This window comes from Littorina saxatilis, linkage group LG17 (genome assembly GCF_037325665.1).
Source record: "Littorina saxatilis isolate snail1 linkage group LG17, US_GU_Lsax_2.0, whole genome shotgun sequence".
Taxonomy (NCBI): Eukaryota; Metazoa; Mollusca; class Gastropoda; order Littorinimorpha; family Littorinidae; genus Littorina; species Littorina saxatilis.
The window spans coordinates 44,214,013-44,232,760 of NC_090261.1; the positions used below are offsets into that span (position 1 = coordinate 44,214,013).

Sequence of the window (18,748 nt, forward strand, 5' to 3'; positions counted from 1 at the left end):
CTTTGATACTAAGTAAAGTTTCAGAGCTGAGTCACTGCACTAGTGGTATGTATGTAAAAACGAGGCACTTATAGGTCCGATTGTTTGATGTCCTTGTTTATGGATGTCTAGCAGAGACACCGGCAATACATGTATACTCTGTAAAAATTTGATGTAACGGTTTATGATTTGGTAGAGTAACACTTAAAATGGACTGTAGACTTTAACAGTTTTATGAATACATTTGTATATATCTGTTTTCCTTTTTACACAGCTGTATACCAACAGCTGTTAACAGAGAAAAAAACAGCTCAAATTGGAAATTACTAACTTCGGTGATCGTAACATTTCTTTACCCCAGGAATCATCTGTTCAAACGCTCGATTGACAGTTGCAATACAAAATTACACATTGATTTTGAAGACCTTCATTACTTTATACTCACAATTACATGCTCTATCGGATAATTCAGAATAGTTTGTGTATGCTTTTTGCTCCTGGACCTCTCACATAATTTGCAGAGATAATCACAAATAGAAGATGAAAATGTCATGGATGATCTAGCAAATTGTTCACAGCATGGTATTGCTTGTACCTAGTTATTGATATATAAATTGTTGAGACTGTGCAAGTTATGTATACTACAACAAGGTTTGTATCTGTTTTAGGACGGTATTTTTTACAATAGCTTTGCCAGTGGTGCCTCATGCCCTCTCTGTTATGACCATATATATCTATATCTATATACGGCTTCTGTCTGTCTGTCTGTTCGCGATGCACGGCCAAAGTTCTCGATGGATCTGCTTCAAATTTGGTGGGCATATTCAGGTAGACCCCGGACACGTATATAGATATAGATTACTTATGGTGCCTTGCGGTCGGTGCAGAAAGCTGCAACAGTAGTTTGATTTAGCTTGTAAACATATATATATATACTGTCGTGTTGTGTGTATCAGTACTGCATTCACAATGCACATTAATCTTTTAGCTTAATCGCAAATAGGCGTTCTACCTGGAGTACTCTAGCGGTCAGATTAGGCTTTCCTTGTAGCTTTGATGTGTAAGTTGTAACCTCACATTTAGTGCCTGAGGCTTATGTGTAATGCAGTTTTACCATACACTTGAACCATGCCTTCTCAGCCATAGTATGCAGGGGGGGGGGGGGGGGTTCTGGGGTTTCCGGAAACCCCCCAGCCCCCCCCCCCCCCCCCCCAAATTTTTTGGGGGTATTAATCAGTGACAAAATCTGCTGCCTGAAACTAGTAATGATCATCCTCAGAATGCACCATTTTGCATCCTTTTTTTGACTCACATGCGAAGCAAAAGTGAGTCTATGTACTCACCCGAGTCGTCCGTCCGGAAAACTTTAACGTTGGATATTTCTTGGACACTATTCAGTCTATCAGTACCAAATTTGGCAAGATGGTGTATGATGACAAGGCCCCAAAAAACATACATAGCATCTTGACCTTGCTTCAAGGTCGCAGGGGCCATAAATGTTGTCTAAAAAACAGCTATTTTTCACATTTTCCCCATTTTCTTAGAAGTTTTTGAGATTCAATACCTCACCTATATATGATGTATAGGGCAAAATAAGCCCCATCTTTTGATACCAGTTTGGTTTACCTTGCTTCAAGGTCACAGGAGCTCTTCAAAGTTGGATTGTATACATATTTTGAAGTGACCTTGACCCTGAACTATGGAAGATAACTGTTTCAAACTTAAAAATTATGTGGGGCACATGTTATGCTTTCATCATGAGACACATTTGGTCACATATGATCAAGGTCAAGGTCACTTTGACCCTTATGAAATGTGACCAAAATAAGGTAGTGAACCACTAAAAGTGACCATCTCATGGTAGAAAGAGCCAATAAGCACCATTGTACTTCCTATGTCTTGAATTAACAGCTTTGTGTTGCATGACCTTGGATGACCTTGACCTTGGGTCAAGGTCACATGCATTTTGGTAGGAAAAATGTGTAAAGCAGTTCTTAGTGTATGATGTCATTGTTTAGTTATTTGACCTTGACCCTGAAGGTCAAGGTCAAGCATGTGAGTCGTATGAACTTTGCCCTTCTTGTTCAAAATTTTCCGGACCCCCCTAGCAAGCTAGGCGCTTTGCGCCGTCGGCTCGCGCGAAGCTTCGCGCCTTCACACCCATATCTTCACAATATACTTTTGGAAACCCCCCCCCTTAAAATGAACTGATCCGCCCCTGGAATGTAACATGACCTCTCTGCAGGCATTCTTCTGTAGGAGGCAGCATCATTTTACTTTCATGGAACTAGAAGTTTCCATGAAAAAAACATTTTAATACTTTAGATGAGGTTTTTGATAGCTCAGAAATGATTTACTTAAGTTTTTATCACTGCTTCGTGACTTTGTTGGGTGGATTTATTTTGTTCAGGGGTCTAAAAGGCATTTTAGATAAAAAGGTTCAAAGGGAAACTGGTGCTCATTTTTTTGTGTGAGGCAACATTTTCACTCCTTCCTGGGAATTTCAATGGTTTGCAAAAACAGGGGTTAAAATTTCACATTGCTGTGATGGTTTGTGTCAAGTTCTAAGCTGGTGGAAAGCAATTGGGTCATTAACGCAAGCTAGCCTGCTTGGCAGTTTTAATCACATTGCCTTCAAAAGAGTGGAAAGGGTGAAGAAAATCACAAGTTGGCAAATCTGTCATGACTGCAGATGTGGTTGAGCATTTTGTATTCTGTCTCAGATTTGGTGGTGATGGGGAGCTTTGCCAGTGGTGCTTATTGAGTAAAACATTTGCTCTCGATCTTTACCAGTGCTTGGGTTAACTGGAAATGTCCAGTCGTGGTTTAGGTGTTTTTTTAAAAACTATTCAGGGATGGCCGCGCCAAATTGTCCGCCGCCAGGGGCGAGTGGAAAATTCGCCAGGCTAGTAGAAACCGTCTAGCACGGCTGGCGAGTAAAAATTCTGGTGTAAAAAAACCATTTTGGCTGAACCATCGTTTTTTATGGTGTGTTTCGGGCTAGTAAAACTTCTGGCGGGCTAATAACATTCTTGAAGTTACTAGCCCGTCTGTCGAGTAAACATTTTGAGATTTGGCCATCCCTGCTATTGGAAAAGAAGTCATTTACCTGTCACACTCGTTCCTATCAAGAGAAAGTGACACCCAATACAATCACTGGCTTGTTGTTTTCTTCAAAATAAAGTTATTCCGTACCCAGCACTTCAAAAGTTTCATGATGGAATGGCCTTGTCAGGGCAAGGAGTGTGCTCAGCTTTGTGGAATCAAGAGCTTCTACCTTTTGTGTATGCTTGCTTAGTGTATATTTTGTATTCAGCTTGCCAAGAACCACTTATGTCAGTGTCATTTTGATGAAATGTGATTGTAGTTTTCACACAAGACTGAATTTTGAAAACTGGGCAACTTTGCAAGGAAGTTGTTCTTATTGATCAAGAACACATAACACATAGGTAATTTACACAACTGAACTTTTTGTTTCTTTTTTTCTTGATATGAACATTTTCTTGCTTTACTTGTTCCTCAAGGCCGGGACCACATCAAGCAGCTTTTTACATTGAAATAAAAAGCAAAGTGTATAGAGGTCACTGAGTGCAAGTCTGAACCCTTGGGTGTTAGCACAGGCCTATAACACAAATACCCTGCTATTATTATACACATGGACGAGAGTAGGGGTAATCACTGGCCAGTAGAACTATGTGCTGTGTGTGTGAATCCTACAATGATTACTTCCCCTGCCCCACTGCTGAGCCTTCATTTCTACACATTCTCTGGTCAGGTTGACTTGCGAGAAACTAACTATCACTTGGCAGTGGCTTTCATCACAGAAGAGAGTATGGTTTGCACTTGCAGCAGAGGAAAACGTTCTTTACTTCAAAGCCATTTGATTGTTCTGTTTTCGTGTTAACAATATTTGTTCTGGAAACATACAGACAGGAAAGGGTTTCTGTCTGAAGTTGGTGTGAATTTTCAAAGTAAAATGGGCCAACTTTCAGTCATGTTAAGTTGTACATTACATTTGCACAGGATGCATCCATGCATACAATTGAAAACAGTATGCAACATCAGTGGAAACGTTTTTGTTTCTTTTAAAGTTTATTGTTTTGAAACAGGATTTTTTGCATTCCGTTGTATTGTTGTGAATGTGATATTCTTTAGGTATTTTGATCCTAACATTTTTCTTTTTTACATTTAGTCAAGCTACATTCAGCTACTTGACTAAATGTTGTATTTTCGCCTTACGCGACTTGTTTCTTCTTCTCTCAGGTGCTGTGAACTTACACAAGTGCCCACTGAAACAATGGATACATGACACTACCAAGACAGACGCCAAGTTTCTGGAGGTGTGAAACAGAGACAATGTCGGACAACATGTGAAATTCACATTCCAAACTTCATTCAAACTCCACTGGGAGGACAACTTTTGAGTGTGATGCCTGGTTCTTCCCTGAAGGATTTGATGTAATATGGACCGTCGTGGTTCTTCAAGTTCTCATGCTTCCTTGTCAAGCAGTCTTACTTTTGGAAGTGAAGGGATGGCGACACCGGATTCACCTCGAGGAGCAAGTACCTCTGTCAATGTCAGAGGAAGCTTGAACAGCAGCCTTGGGATTCAGGGCGTCATTCAGGGTCTGCAAGGTAAGAAACATTTTGGATTTCAATAGATAAGTTCTATGTCAGCAGTGCACATGCGCAGACAAGACAATCACATACAATGGCTGATTGCTTTCCATGTGTGCACACACATGTATGTATGTCGTGCCGAAATCACGTAATTGCCGAATTCGCGAAATCGGCAACATTTTTGCTCATTTCACGTAATCGGCAAAACGCTGCCCATTACGCGAAATCGGCAGCGTTTTTCCGAAAATGCGTAAAAGCTCCTAAACATTTTCCATTTCGCAAAATTGATAGCCAGTCTGTTCCTTTTTTTGTCACCAGAACATTGCATTAACATGAAGTTACCTCCCTATTTTGGTTTTGATGGTCTGTGTTGGTCTACAGGTGTCAAGCATAACTCTGGTAATGCACGAAAACTACACTTTTTGCAATAACTTGCCATAACTTATCAATTATTGCAACATTTATCCATTCGAGTATCTAGCTGTCTAAGTGTGATGATATCCTAGGCATTTGATAACTTTAAAGCCAAAAACGGGCTGCCGATTTCGCAAAATCGGCAAAACGCTGCCGATTTCGCGTAATGGGCAGCGTTTTGCCGATTACGTGAAATGGGCAAAAATGTTGCCGATTTCGCGAATTCGGCAATTACGTGAATTCGGCACGACATGTATACACCATGACTTGTGTATGTGCCCAGAGACCCATACACAAGGGCACATCCATAGATACACACAGGCACATGCACATACGTGCACAAAGAAAACTTGAATGCATTTTTTTCCCATTTAGTTTTCATTATCATTTAGCTGTGTTAGCCTGTATTGTTTTATATTGTTTTTTCGTCTGTTACACTATTAGACAGGTATGAACAAAATAAGATTTTATTTTTATCCTTAATGTTTTTTTTGAATTAATCATTTAATGCTGTCTTGGAGAGATTTAGTTTTAAAAAACATTTATGATTTTGCCGTAGGTTTTGGATGAATTTCTGTGACAGCTTGCCTACACAAAGATGAATAATCAAATGCGTGGCATAACATTTACACAGAATGTCTGGTAACAGTGTGTACATGTATGTATGTGAGAGAGAAAGGTGGGGGGGGGGGGGGTAGATTTTGTGCATGTCAGAGAAAGAGATAGAGGGGGTCACGGTCGGGGGGGGGGGGGGGGGGGGGGGGGGGGGGGGGCTGAGTAACACTAACACTAACAGTTCAGATGTCTGTGCCAAAAAATGTGCCATTCATGATTTATGTACCTCAGCTTGCTGGTTCTTGGACCCGAGCCAATACAAACACAAGGTGGATTTAAAGCACAATGGACCCCGGCTGCTTTGATTTAAATTTGGTCTGTTACCTCAATCATGAGAAGTGTTAGGTAGTGAAATTGGAATGCAATTGATAGAAAGGTTTGCATAAAACTAAAAGGTACTGTTGAAATCACATAGAGAGTGTTGTAGAAAAGACGATTGTGTGAATTAGTAATATTGAATCCAGATAATATATTGGAAAAGTGGAATGACTGTACCACATGTACATGCGGAAACGCCTGTCCCATTGAAAGGAAACATTCATACCCAAATTAACAGGCTTTTGTTGATGGTTGGAAATCTTGCTTATCCTAATCTAGGAAATGTTCTGGTATCTTAATTTGAGCATCTCTCAGTTTAGTCCTCCTCTTGAGCACGATAATTATTATAACTGGCTGTGGTGGAAGCCTTCGTTAAAAGTTACACTTACAGTACAAAAAGTGCTCTTTATGCAAGCACCACCTGTACGTGGATTCATGATTGTGAACAAGCAGAAAAGCAGGCCCGAAAGAGAGGAGAGATACACATTTCGGAACGTTCCCAGCATTAGTTTCTCCCTGTCCCCCAACTTAGTAGAGAATGCGAATTACCCGAAGAGATCGGCTTGTCTGGGCCTGCCCGGAGGAAGCGAGGGAAAAACGATCACTGGCTGTAACAATCGCCTTCTCGATCAAGCCCTCCACGCGAACACCTGTTGTATGTCAACCTGTAGCGATGATTATGAACCTGTTTACCTCTGTGACTAGCCGTTGTAATGCTTGTAAATAACCGCAGGCTGTCACAATGGGTGTTTTGTGTAAGACGGGCGAATTATTGAAAGGGACAGCCAGTGAACGCTTTCAATTTCATTAACTGAGCAGGTGTGCGCGACAATGAATGCACCGTTGGTGTTGCCGTTAGAACTCAATTGAAATTTTTTCCGATAGAAAATATCAAACCCCCTCCTCCCCCAATTCGCCTCTTGGAGTTAGAGTGCTTTTCTCAAAGTTTGCACGCGTGTTTTAACCAAACGCCGGGACCGGTCACCAGTGTCAGAGCCGGTAGAACCCAAAGTGATTCTTTTACGTCACTGTCAACACCTTGTTCCACGCACACGATATGAAACATGTATACTATGAATGATCAACTTTTTTTTATGTCACAGAAAACGCATGCACTACATTATTGAAACAATGTTACATCAGTTGCTATGCCACTCTGTCGACAGTTGTCTGGTTGGTCACAGCACAGACATGTAAACAAGAAAAATGTTCATTGAAAATGAACAGCGTCGATGCAATGTCCACCAAAGATTTATTTTGGGAAGTGTTAAAAGGTTAGGGTCAAAAGTCAATGAATTGCATGTTGTGCTGGATATATAAATTGTTTATTTCAGTCAATGCTTGCTATGAATTGATCAAACAGCCACAAGAAAAAACAAGTCGCGTAAGGCGAAATTACTACATTTAGTCAAGCTGTGAAACTCACAGAATGAAACTGAACGTAGTCCGCCGCTAGTGCAAAAGGCAGTGAAAGTGACGAGCCTGTTTGGCGCGGTAACGGTTGCGCTGTGCTTCATAGCACGCTTTACTGTACCTCTCTTCGTTTTAACTTTCTGAGCGTGTTTTTAATCCAAACATATCATATCTATATGTTTTTGGAATCAGGAACCGACAAGGAATAAGATGAAATAGTTTTTAAAACGATTTCGGAAATTTAATTTTGATCATAATTTTTATATTTTTAATTTTCAGAGCTTGTTTTTGATCCAAATATAACATATTTATATGTTTTTGGAATCATGAAATGATGAAGAATAAGATGAATGTAAATTTGGATCGTTTTATAATTTATTTATTTTTTTACAATTTTCAGATTTTTAATGACCAAAGTCATTAATTAATTTTTAAGCCACCAAACTGAAATGCAATACGGAAGTCCGGCCTTCGTCGAAGATTGCTTGGCCAAAATTTCAATCAATTTGATTGAAAAATGAGGGTGTGACAGTGCAGCCTCAACTTGTACAAAAAAGCCGGATATGACGTCATAAAAGACGTTTATAAAAAAACAAACCCAAAAAACCGTCCTGGAATATCATTCCCAGGAAGTCTCATGTCAAATTTCATAAAGATCGGTCCAGTAGTTTAGTCTGAATCGTTCTACACACACACACACAGACAGACACACACACACACACACACACACACACACACACACACACACACACACACACACACACACACGCACACTCACACACAAACACACACACACAAACGCAGACACACACACACGCACATACACCAAGACCCTCGTCTCGATTCCCCCTCTATGTTAAGACATTTAGTAAAAACTTTTTAATTAAAAAATAGATCTTAGAGCTTGTTTGAAACAGGTAGAAAGGAAGAGTTGATATTGCAATATCTGTACGTGGGAATGTGGTGAAAAAGAGTGCTAAAAGTAGTAAGTCAGCCTTAGATCCATTTCAAATATTTATTGCAGAAAAACAAAATACAAATTAAAAACAAAACCACAGAACCATTACCAGGTGTCATAGGAATGTTTGAAAACAATAGTTTTAATTTTACACTGTAAATACAGGAATCAGAATTAAACACCTCAAATTGGCACATGCATAATGAATCACCTGGAATTGCAACAGGGAGATACTGAAGTAATTGGAAACAAACACTTGAAATTGACAGAGAAACAATTGAAAATATATTACTGACATGAGCGTACAATATTTTAATGGAAGTGCAGTTTTAGCACGAAGCATCCGCATGAGGATGCACTAACAATTACATAGTACTAGTGCCACAAAATGTGTACGGACATTTCACAACCGTGCATTATTAGCACAGAACACATACATGGGGGACGACGCTGGAATAATAGCATGTCTTGCTCTGTTTAGGAGTAAATGTATTGCACACGCCACACAAGAGCACGCATACAACGATACACTGTGTTGAAAATGAATCGGTCCTCGCGCACATGGCGTCAACAGTGAGAATAAGTTTATTAGCTGCAGTGCAGTAATTTCATTTCTTTGGGGAGCTCGACGTATTTAAACGTTTCTTCTGTGTTTTCTTTTACATGGGGATTTTTACATTTAGTAAAGTTTTGACTAAATGTTTTAACATAGAGGGGGAATCGAGACGAGGGCCGTGGTGTCTGTGTGTCTGTCTGTGCGTGTGTGTGTGTAGAGGGATTCAGACCAAACTACTGGACCGATCTTTATGAAATTTTACATGAGAGTTCCTGGGAATGATATCCCCGGACGTTTTTTCTTTTTTTCGATAAATACCTTTGATGACGTCATATCCGGCTTTTTGTAACAGTTGAGGCGCACTGTCACACCCTCATTTTTCAATCAAATTTTGGTCAAGCAATCTTCGACGAAGGCCGGACTTTGGTATTGCATTTCAGCTTGGTGGCTTAAAAATTAATTAATGACTTTGGTCATTAAAAATTTTATATATAAAACGATCCAAATTTACGTTCATCTTATTCTTCATCATTTTCTGATTCCAAAAACATATAAATATGTTATATTTGGATTAAAAACAAGCTCTGAAAATTAAAAATATAAAAATTATGATCAAAATTAAATTTTCGAAATCAATTTAAACACTTTCATCTTATTCCTTGTCGGTTCCTGATTCCAAAAACATATAGATATGATATGTTTGGATTAAAAACACGCTCAGAAAGTTAAAACGAAGAGAGGTACAGAAAAGCGTGCTATCCTTCTCAGCGCAACTACTACCCCGCTCTTGTCAATTTCACTGCCTTTGCCACGAGCGGTGGACTTACGATGCTACGAGTATACGGTCTTGCTGAAAAATTGCATTGCGTTCAGTTTCATTCTGTGAGTTCGACAGCTTGACTAAATGTTGTATTTTCGTCTTACGCGACTTGTTTGTTGTTGTTGTCAGAAAAGAACTAGACACAGGTTTTATACTTTAGTAGAACGTTCGTGTTGCTGATTGTTATTGCTAAGTTTTACATGTCATTATTGATGCATCGTGTAGTGAGTGTTCTTCTTATACAAGTTTCTCGATATTTGGGGGGGGGGGGGGGGGGGGCATTTTCTTTTGACTCGTTTGGATGTAGCAGTGTACATGTATAATTAGACTTTCACGTGAATGCAGTGGCCTTTGTTCTCACCGTAACGACAATGCTACAATATGTCTGCAGGACAAGCACAAAAGCAAATAATCTCAGTAGTCTATGGTCCTCTCGCTGCTTGTTACTTGTTTGATACCCTGATGTATTTGAAAGTGAATACTGTCTGTATAGCATTGGAAGGTGGAATGCAAGTAAACAGCACATCAATGCCCCCAATACAAAGCCTGGCGAAGGCCATAATAGCGCCTTTCACCAGCGCGGGAACGGTATCGATTTCCAGGCAATCATCGTTAATGGACTTGAAACACCACGGCTCGGGTACCTCACCGGTAATGAAGCTGTACCTATCTCCTTGTTCCCATCTCTTTTACCACTGTCCTAGTCGTCGGGTGCTAGCACGAGGCCCTCTTGGTCGTCCATTTGGTCCAGATCGATAGCCGATAATTCAGGCTGCCTTTGTGCGACCCTACATTGATTTACGAACGGTAGCCCCCCGAATTTCAGCGGGGTATCCAGAATCCAAGGGAAGGAGTTATAACCACAAGCTTTCTTCGCTTGTTCGACCGGGGGAGTGAAGGCGGCAAGCGGTGTTTACTTGCACGGTGATAAGTGTATCCTGGTGCTAACTTCACAACACCCGCTGGCTGACCGATCGATATTTACGTAGACCTTAACCTGTGATTGAATTCTTCAGAGGACAAAGGTTTACATGCGAAGGCCGGTGAATTCTTCAGATGACAAAGGTTTACATGCAAAGGTCGGAGGGGCTGACCCGTTTTCTTCGGATCTGGCAGCAAGGTGGTGTTGATAAGTATCTGTACACGTCTTGAAAAGGTAGGAGGTTTTGTCAGGCTTGAGATACGTAATCATACCTCCGCCCTGTAATTGGGCTTCAGCGCAAAGTTTGCGTGAGGAATCGTGGTTTGTTTGGAACTGTCCAAGCAGAAAATATCTGTGTTTAGTTGTTGCTGGCAGTCTTGGACGTCTAACGGCACGGAATAAGAGCTTCAGGGCCTCGGGGTACCGCGTTATCGTCATACAATGTTATTGATAGTCACGAAGTGGACATTGAACTTGAATCAGACACTTGCTCTGCTCTTAACCTCACGGAGCCTTGACCACGCATGATTTTGCATACACGGACACCACTGGGTTACAAGTACATCAATGGAAAGAAAGGGAAAAGACGGGCGTGTAGACCCTGCTTAATTGTACTCCCAAGTACAAGGGTACAAGAGCGAGAAGTACTTGAAGAGGAGACACAATGTTCTCTCAGTCGTTCCACTGTCACCAGATTGTCAAGACTTGGCAGGGGGCCAAAGCCACAAACACCCGCTTACTTTGCATTGAAAAGAGAGACACTAAATGGAAGACGACCCTGCCATTGCATGTCTTTAACTATTGTCTTCGCGGAATCGACGCATACGCAGTAATTGAACGGGCGATGACATGCTCTTCTGAGGGACGCAGGGTCATAGGAAAATCGTGACTGAGAAACTTAACAGTGACACTAACAGGATTTTGAGACCAGTCGGTGGGTTTAAGTGTACAAATTGCGACTGTTACTTTTTGTGTGTGCATTGATCCTGCATACGAATTGCATCATTTCCTGGGATAGAAATCCCGGTTCCAGCAGTGAGTGACGTGGTTGAATCTAGTCATGCAAATGAAAGAGAGAAGTCAGCTTTGAAATGTGGATGATGAGAAGTTTATCAGTGACACCAACAGAATGTTGATAACACTACAGTCGTTAAATTCGTGTGAGCACAGGACCACTATTAGTGCTACTTTTTCACCGTTCCCGTACAAGGATTACGAATTCGTAGAATCGCGGAAAGCGAAGAATTGTATGCTGCCATCAGTGAAGGATAAAGTGGTGGAATCTAGTCAGTAGTGCTAGAGAGAAAGGGAAATCGGCAATGACATGTAACGGAAAATGTGCTGACACTAACAGCTTTCGAAAGCTGTAAAAACACCGCAGGGGAGACTGCAACTTGTTTTGTAAAGCTGCACTTTTTGCTACAAGAAAACTTTGATCTCTGCTAGGTTCAGTTTCGTTTTCTAAATTTATTCAGTAAAGTTTCCATGCAGATAATAAAGACTGAGTTTAAAACACAACAACATTTTTTTAAAACATGCTCAAAATTAGGGCTTTCGTGTTCAAAGCATTTTTCCAAGGTTAAAACAATCAAAGGAGACATGTGCATTGAAAGCATCAAAGGGAAACAGACACCGCCCCTGCCGTGAATTGATCACGGGGAATCGGCCATATGGCCGACATACCGGAGCCTCACCCTACCTGATGGGGCACCTGTTGATGGCAAGGTGCGCTGCCCTGGATTTTCCTCCCAGCATAGTTTCTGGGAAAACTTTCTTTTCGGAAATTTACCTCTTTGAGCTGGCACTGTGTGAAATTCTGCACAGTATTCACTTCACACTCCAGCTTCGAGGATGCATTGTTATTCTCTTGTGCATTATTGCTGATGTTATTGACGTTTTCAAAGAATGGCCATTTTGTGAAATGACTGACTTGGAGTGCAAGTATGGCAAGTTCTTCAGCGTGATCTGGGAAGACGCGAAGTATTACGAAGGTAAGCAGAATATCGACCGTACAAGTAGGGAACTAGGTTGTACAACTTGTAGACGAGAGTGTGATTTGGAATACATTGTATTCGCGATTTGGCGACGGAAGAAGCCCTCTGATTTTAAATTAATATATGTTGAACATACTCATTTTTTTTCGGTTTCATATAAGTGCTGTTGCCAACGTGATTGGGTGAAAAAAAATGCTGCCTTTATTTGATTTTCAATGTTATCACCTCTTCTAAAAATCCCCTCCAAGATTTAGACTTTTGAATCAAAAACAAATATTGCACAAAAATTGCACAAGGTTTTTAAAAGTCAGCATACGGATTGGAATTGAAAGGTCTGTTGTGCTCTACGTAAATGAGTTCAATTTGTCTGGTGAATCTTATTCTTTAATAGGCGAGTCAGGACGACTTTCTTCCCAACAGAAGCCTTATCTAGAGCGCAAGCACAACGTGGTTATTTGGGATCACTTTAATTTGGTTATCCCCACACTCCTCATCCCCCAAACTCTTTTTCAGCCTCTCGTTGCTTCAGCCTTCTTGTAAGCAAGTTTTTTGTGTGTTTATCAACAGAGGTCTTTCAGCGTTCTCCTTTTATCCTTAATTTTGTTTTGACACTTCAGGAGGAAGTTATCAGATGCCCTTGAAACTAGGCAAGCTGTGTAATCAGGAAAATATATGGCGCTTTTCATTTGTGAAAGAGTGCAGTGTTTACGTACATTCTTGCACGCCCTTTTCTGCAAGGGAAACTTTGTAAAAGCCTGAAAACGCCTCGAGAACGTAAAAACTTAGCTTCACAGCTGCCGTCGCATCAGTGTTGACATTGTGACTCTTACCAGTGGGAAGTGTAGATCTTGAGCAAACACTGATTGAATACGAGGGTCTTGTGAGATGCTGTGGAGAACAGTGTTACGAACTCTCGTCACGTTTTTCTTTGGTGTTAACGCCTCTTACTGTTTTGAAAAGCCTTCTTGTCAAGTAGGATTTTTCATGACTCTCCTCCCCCTTTGTTCTTCCCTTCCCTCGGGTCCTCATCGTACCTTTTATAATCTATCATATGTACCTATTACCAAATGTCTCATTCGGAACAGCAACGTGTCATTTGTTTTAATCAGAAAATGACAGAAGATTGTTTGTGTCGGTTTGCTATAGGGGTGTCTTTGGACTAAAAAAAAAGAATTGTACCTGTTATCAACGGTTGGTTGTTTGGTACGTGCTTTTTAAAGTAATCTAGAAAAATAGTATGGTTATGTGCGTTGTATGGTGATTTAAATGGGTCAAGTACCCTACACCATGATACACGGGGTTGTATCACTGCACTGGCTGACACTTCGCTGACCACAATCAATCAGTAGATTTCAGAGTCAGCGCCAATGACCTAAACTCAGCAAAAGATATTAAAACGGTTTTTTACCCTCTAAACAGATGTTTGCCCATGTACTTTCATTCAAACTGTCTGTGCCATTAAAGGAATTTGATTTGGGTATCTGGCACACTTTTTGGATCAAAGATTTTTTTCACATGGGTCACGTGACCACCAACCAAATGTGTGGGAGAAGGCAGGAGCAGAAGAGTAAGAGAATATCTGCTTATAAAAATGCCAAAAATTGCAGTGGACGTTCAGCGATTTTTTTTACAATCAAAATTGTTACAAATTTATTACCGACAACCAAAATATAGAATTTGTCTTGGGAACTGAACTTTCTTGTTACTGTAGTTCTGCCCTTTCTTTAACTGTGTTTCACGATCTGCTTCAAAAGGGCTTCTTTGTGTATGTTTCCTTTCTTTTCTTTGTGTGAGCCATTGACATCTCGTTCTTGAAGCACTGTAAACGCAACCGTACAAGAATGTATTGTTGTGGACCATAAAGCGATCACAAAAAGGTAACCGCTTTTGACACGGGGAACCCTTGGCTGGAACGCATCGTTTTCATGGTTAAGAATGGGCGGGCTTCGTTGTGTAAATAAACTGCCATGAATTGTAAACTAACTGGAGTATGAACCCTTCAGGATCTGGCACTTATAGGTTTCTTATTTACAGTAGACCCCTACTGCTGGTAGCCTGGGGGGGATTTCGCCTGGGAGGGATTAATCAAGCGAGTTGCGTCTTCTTACAGTTAAAGATGGGCCATGTACATGTGACTCTAAACACCATACGTGTATAATTACATACAGAGAGAGAGAGAGAGAGAGAGAGAGAGAGAGAGAGAGAGAGAGAGAGAGAGAGAGAGAGAGAGAGAGAGAGAGAGAGAGAGAGAGAGAGAGAGAGAGAGAGAGAGAGAGAGAGAGAGAGAGAGAGAGACGCTTTGAGAGTTTAATATTGTCCTCAGCTTTAAAAGCCCTTTAGACAAAGGGATATAATTTACAGAAGAAATAAACATAACCATCTCTGCAAACACATCCACACACACACTCCTCTCTCTCTCTCTCTCTCTCTCTCTCTCTCTCTCTCTCTCTCTCTCTCTCTCTCTCTCTCTCTCTCTCTCTCTCTCTCTCTCTCTCTCTCTCTCTGCCACACACACAAACGTACGCTCGCGCGGCTCACACACAGATTCTTCCTCCCAGTTGCATAATCATCATACAATAATGCATTAAAATTCGTAAAAAGTCTAAAAGCATCAAAGACATCATTAAAACTTAAATCATTAAGAGAGAGAGAGAGAGAGAGAGAGAGAGAGAGAGAGAGAGAGAGAGAGAGAGAGAGTTGCAATATTACAGTAAATTTATCGGTTCTACGTTCTGACGACAAAGGCTATTTTGAAGACTTAAGATTCCAGCTTCTGCTAATATATATATATATATGTTACAGTCAAGGACTACTACTAAGTAGTAGTCCTTGGTTACAGTTAATCTGTGAAACCAGGGAATACGTGTATTAACTAAAGTATTTTAGGTAATACATGAATTAACTGGGTTTTTTCCGTCAGGTAATTCATGTATTACCTAGTTAATACACGTATTCCCTGGTTTCACAGATTAACTGTAACATATATATATATATCCTTCGCAACCGATAAGTGGTGTATATTTACTTATTTTGGTATCTTTTAATAATACGCGCACAAAGTAAACTGACTTTATCCCCGAGTACGCAGTAGGAGGGCCCAGCAGACTTTAATTATGTGTGTGTGTGTCTGTCTGTCTGTCTGTCTGTCTGTCTCGACAATTGTTGGGAAACTACTGGGCGCAGTTCGTTCAAAAGTTGATACACTAACTTGATAATAGGTCCGATTGATCGTATTAAAACTTCATAATGTTACCTGGGACCTAAATGCCCCAAAAAACACAAAAGTTCTTGACGGTTGGACGAATTCAATCGGAGCGACAGCCAGCCATTGAGCTGATAGAACAGCCGAACGCGTGCGTCATGAAAAGCATGCGTATCGCATGCGAGACGATTTGCAAGCCAGCCAGCGGGTGGGGATTAATTTGGTCTCGGCAAAGAAACTACAGTGCAGGTTTGGTCTCGGTGAGACTGAAAGAGAGACAGAGAGCACGAGAGAGAGCGACAGGGACACTGTGTCAGTGATTCAAGGTGGTGGCTTGGTGGCCAAAGGGATCCGGGTTCGATTCCCGGCATGGGCGGTCTATTTTTTTTTTTAATTCTTGTTTACTATTGTTTATTATGAACGTTTTAATGTTTTATTTTACTCTAATAATTTTTTTAATTGTGTAAAATAAATATTTTGTTTTTTTAATTCACGTGCACAAGACAAAAACTTTCATACTGTGCCAAAGTGATCCAAGTTCGATTCCCGGCATGGGCGGTCTATTTTTTTATTTTTTTTTAATTCTTGTTTACTTTAGTTTATTATGAACGTTTTAATGTTTTATTTTACTCTAATAGTTTTTTTAATTGTGTTAATAAATATATTTTTTTTAAATCCACGTGCACAAGACAAAAACTTTCATACTGGGGGAGCGAGCCAGTCTGAAGAGTACTCGGGTCCAGCGCCAGCGTTTTTTATGATTGGTCGCACGAATCCACGGTCCTAGATTCATACCGCCTAAAGGGCTGGGGACTGTTTTGATATTTAAAAAAAAAATCAACCTTTGCAGCGGTCACCTCGCCTCAACGGAGGTATGACCTGATATGTCAACGCATTAATCATAATCGGAGACAGACATGCAATTCCTCGCGGAGGGCGTTGGAGGCAGGTCTGGCACTAGATCGCCTATCCTCAAAATGACAGCCAGGCGGTAGATCGTCTGTCTCCCGAAATGACAGTCATGATCTGCAGCCAAGGAGACAATTGGCAGAGGACCTCCGACAGTAAGCCGAGACAAGGGGCCGAAGATATTGATTCTTACAGCCCGCACCGGCACCGCCACTGATTGGGAGAAGGGGGTGGGGGGAGACTGATCGAAGCCGTGAGATACTCATCTGGCGTGTCTGGAAGCCTCGGGTCAGGTTGCTGTGATGTCCTGTGAGCGACTGGAGACCTGTTCATGTTTTTGGCTTTGAGACAGCCTCCGCGGGAGCCGACTGAGCTTAACGGACAGAACGGACCTATCTCCAAGCTGAGGTCTTTTCGGTGACATCTCGGCATTTTTGCTTGAGTTGTGTGTGTCTGAAATAGCTGAAGGCCTGTCCGTGTCTTTGGCATAGGGACAGAACCACTTTGACAGATCAGTGAACAAACAGAACGGACCTAGTATAGGTCTAAGCAACAGCCTTTCAGTCTCTCGACACGGTGCGAGAGATATTCTTACACAGCAATAGGAGCGCTGAAGATCAGTCCTTGGCTGTTACTCCTAGATACAACCTTTTCCCAGGATAGAGCCACTGGGACTAGTTATAAGTATTTGCCTTTTTGGCAATATATATCGACACCTTGAGCGAGTTATTACCTCTTGGAATCCCTGTAAGTCTGTCCAAGACTTTGGGTCCGGGACAGAACCACTGAGTGCGCGCAAGGGAACAGTAGGACGGACCTGGTTCCAAAGATCGGTCTTTCTGTCATATTTCTACACTCTGCGTTCACGTATTCGCACCAGAAGACCGGTACCTGAACTATCATGCAACCCTGGTCTAAGTTTCTTCTTGCTGCTTGGTTACTTCCAACTACCTTGCCAGGCAGTTGACGGTATCTTGGCAGATACGAGGGGATATCATTTACTGCGGACGCCGGCAAAAATTACAAGCTCGTTTAAAGAACTTCTGGGTTGTTTTTTGTGTTGTTCGTCTTAGACACCAAGATACCAATACTTTCTCGTTGACTGTTCAAAACATTTTACAATGCGGATTAAGAAAGAGTGAATAGTAAGAATGTTAGCGAGATTTTCTAAAAAAATCACTTACCGTTGAATTGTTACAAGGTCGTTGATGGTCAGTGCGAGCTACTGACTGGCGGAAGATGAGGACTTGGCTGGTTCGTTAGCATTGTCTGCTGTTGTCTCTCGAGGCTGTCACCTGAAATTGCTTTGCATTTGATGTCGGTGCGGACCACTCTCATTGCCACCGTCACTTCGGGTTTTTGTGCTGTGCTTCTGCCACCTAGTGTTCTCTCATCCATCAGGGTTTGTCAGGGTGGACAAGAAGCTTCAGCAGGATCAGATGATCGGAATCAGGCATAGTTACAGGGGTGAAGCATGTAACCGAAACCTCGCCATGAAATGACAAGGGTACTTTGTGAAGGAGGGGCATCAACGGCCAAGGCGGCAGCGAGGAGGTGAAACACAAACCAATTGTCAGTGGCACTACCCCCAGTCCGCCGCAGCACCCGGGATGAGTTGATTGTTCGCCTCTTCCACAAAAACCAGTCGAGCAGCTTTCATCATTTTTGTTGTGATCTTTCATCCTTGACAGCTTCTTGAACCTTCACCGGAACAACACAGCCACTGTCGCGGTCTTGCACAAACACTGGATTAAAAGTGTGCCACCAATGAAAAACGCGAGAGGGAGATGTTTTGTAAAGCGACATCCACCAATAGCAACGACAGGAGATGGGCTACAGGTCCATTGATCCAGAGATTTTCTCGCGCTCTCTTGCTGGTTTAGTGTAGCGAGAGAGAACCAGGACAGACTGTGTGTGTGTGTCTCTCTATCTCTCTTTCTCCGTGTCCCCGCGGTCACACACACATTCACTACTAAACACACGCAGAGCGGCGTGTGCCGAGTCGCTTTGTTATCTAGCCACTAATTA

General features: G+C 41.5%; 1 long non-coding RNA gene across 1 annotated transcript; it reads right to left on the reverse strand.

Moving 5' to 3' along the window:
- Positions 1–4,223: 4,223 nt before the first annotated feature.
- LOC138953167 (uncharacterized) lies at positions 4,224–18,529 on the reverse strand. The gene is made up of 2 exons (XR_011451497.1): positions 17,905–18,529; positions 4,224–4,607 (listed from the first exon to the last, which is right to left on the reverse strand). It is a non-coding gene; the product is annotated as an uncharacterized lncRNA (long non-coding RNA).
- Positions 18,530–18,748: the final 219 nt, after the last annotated feature.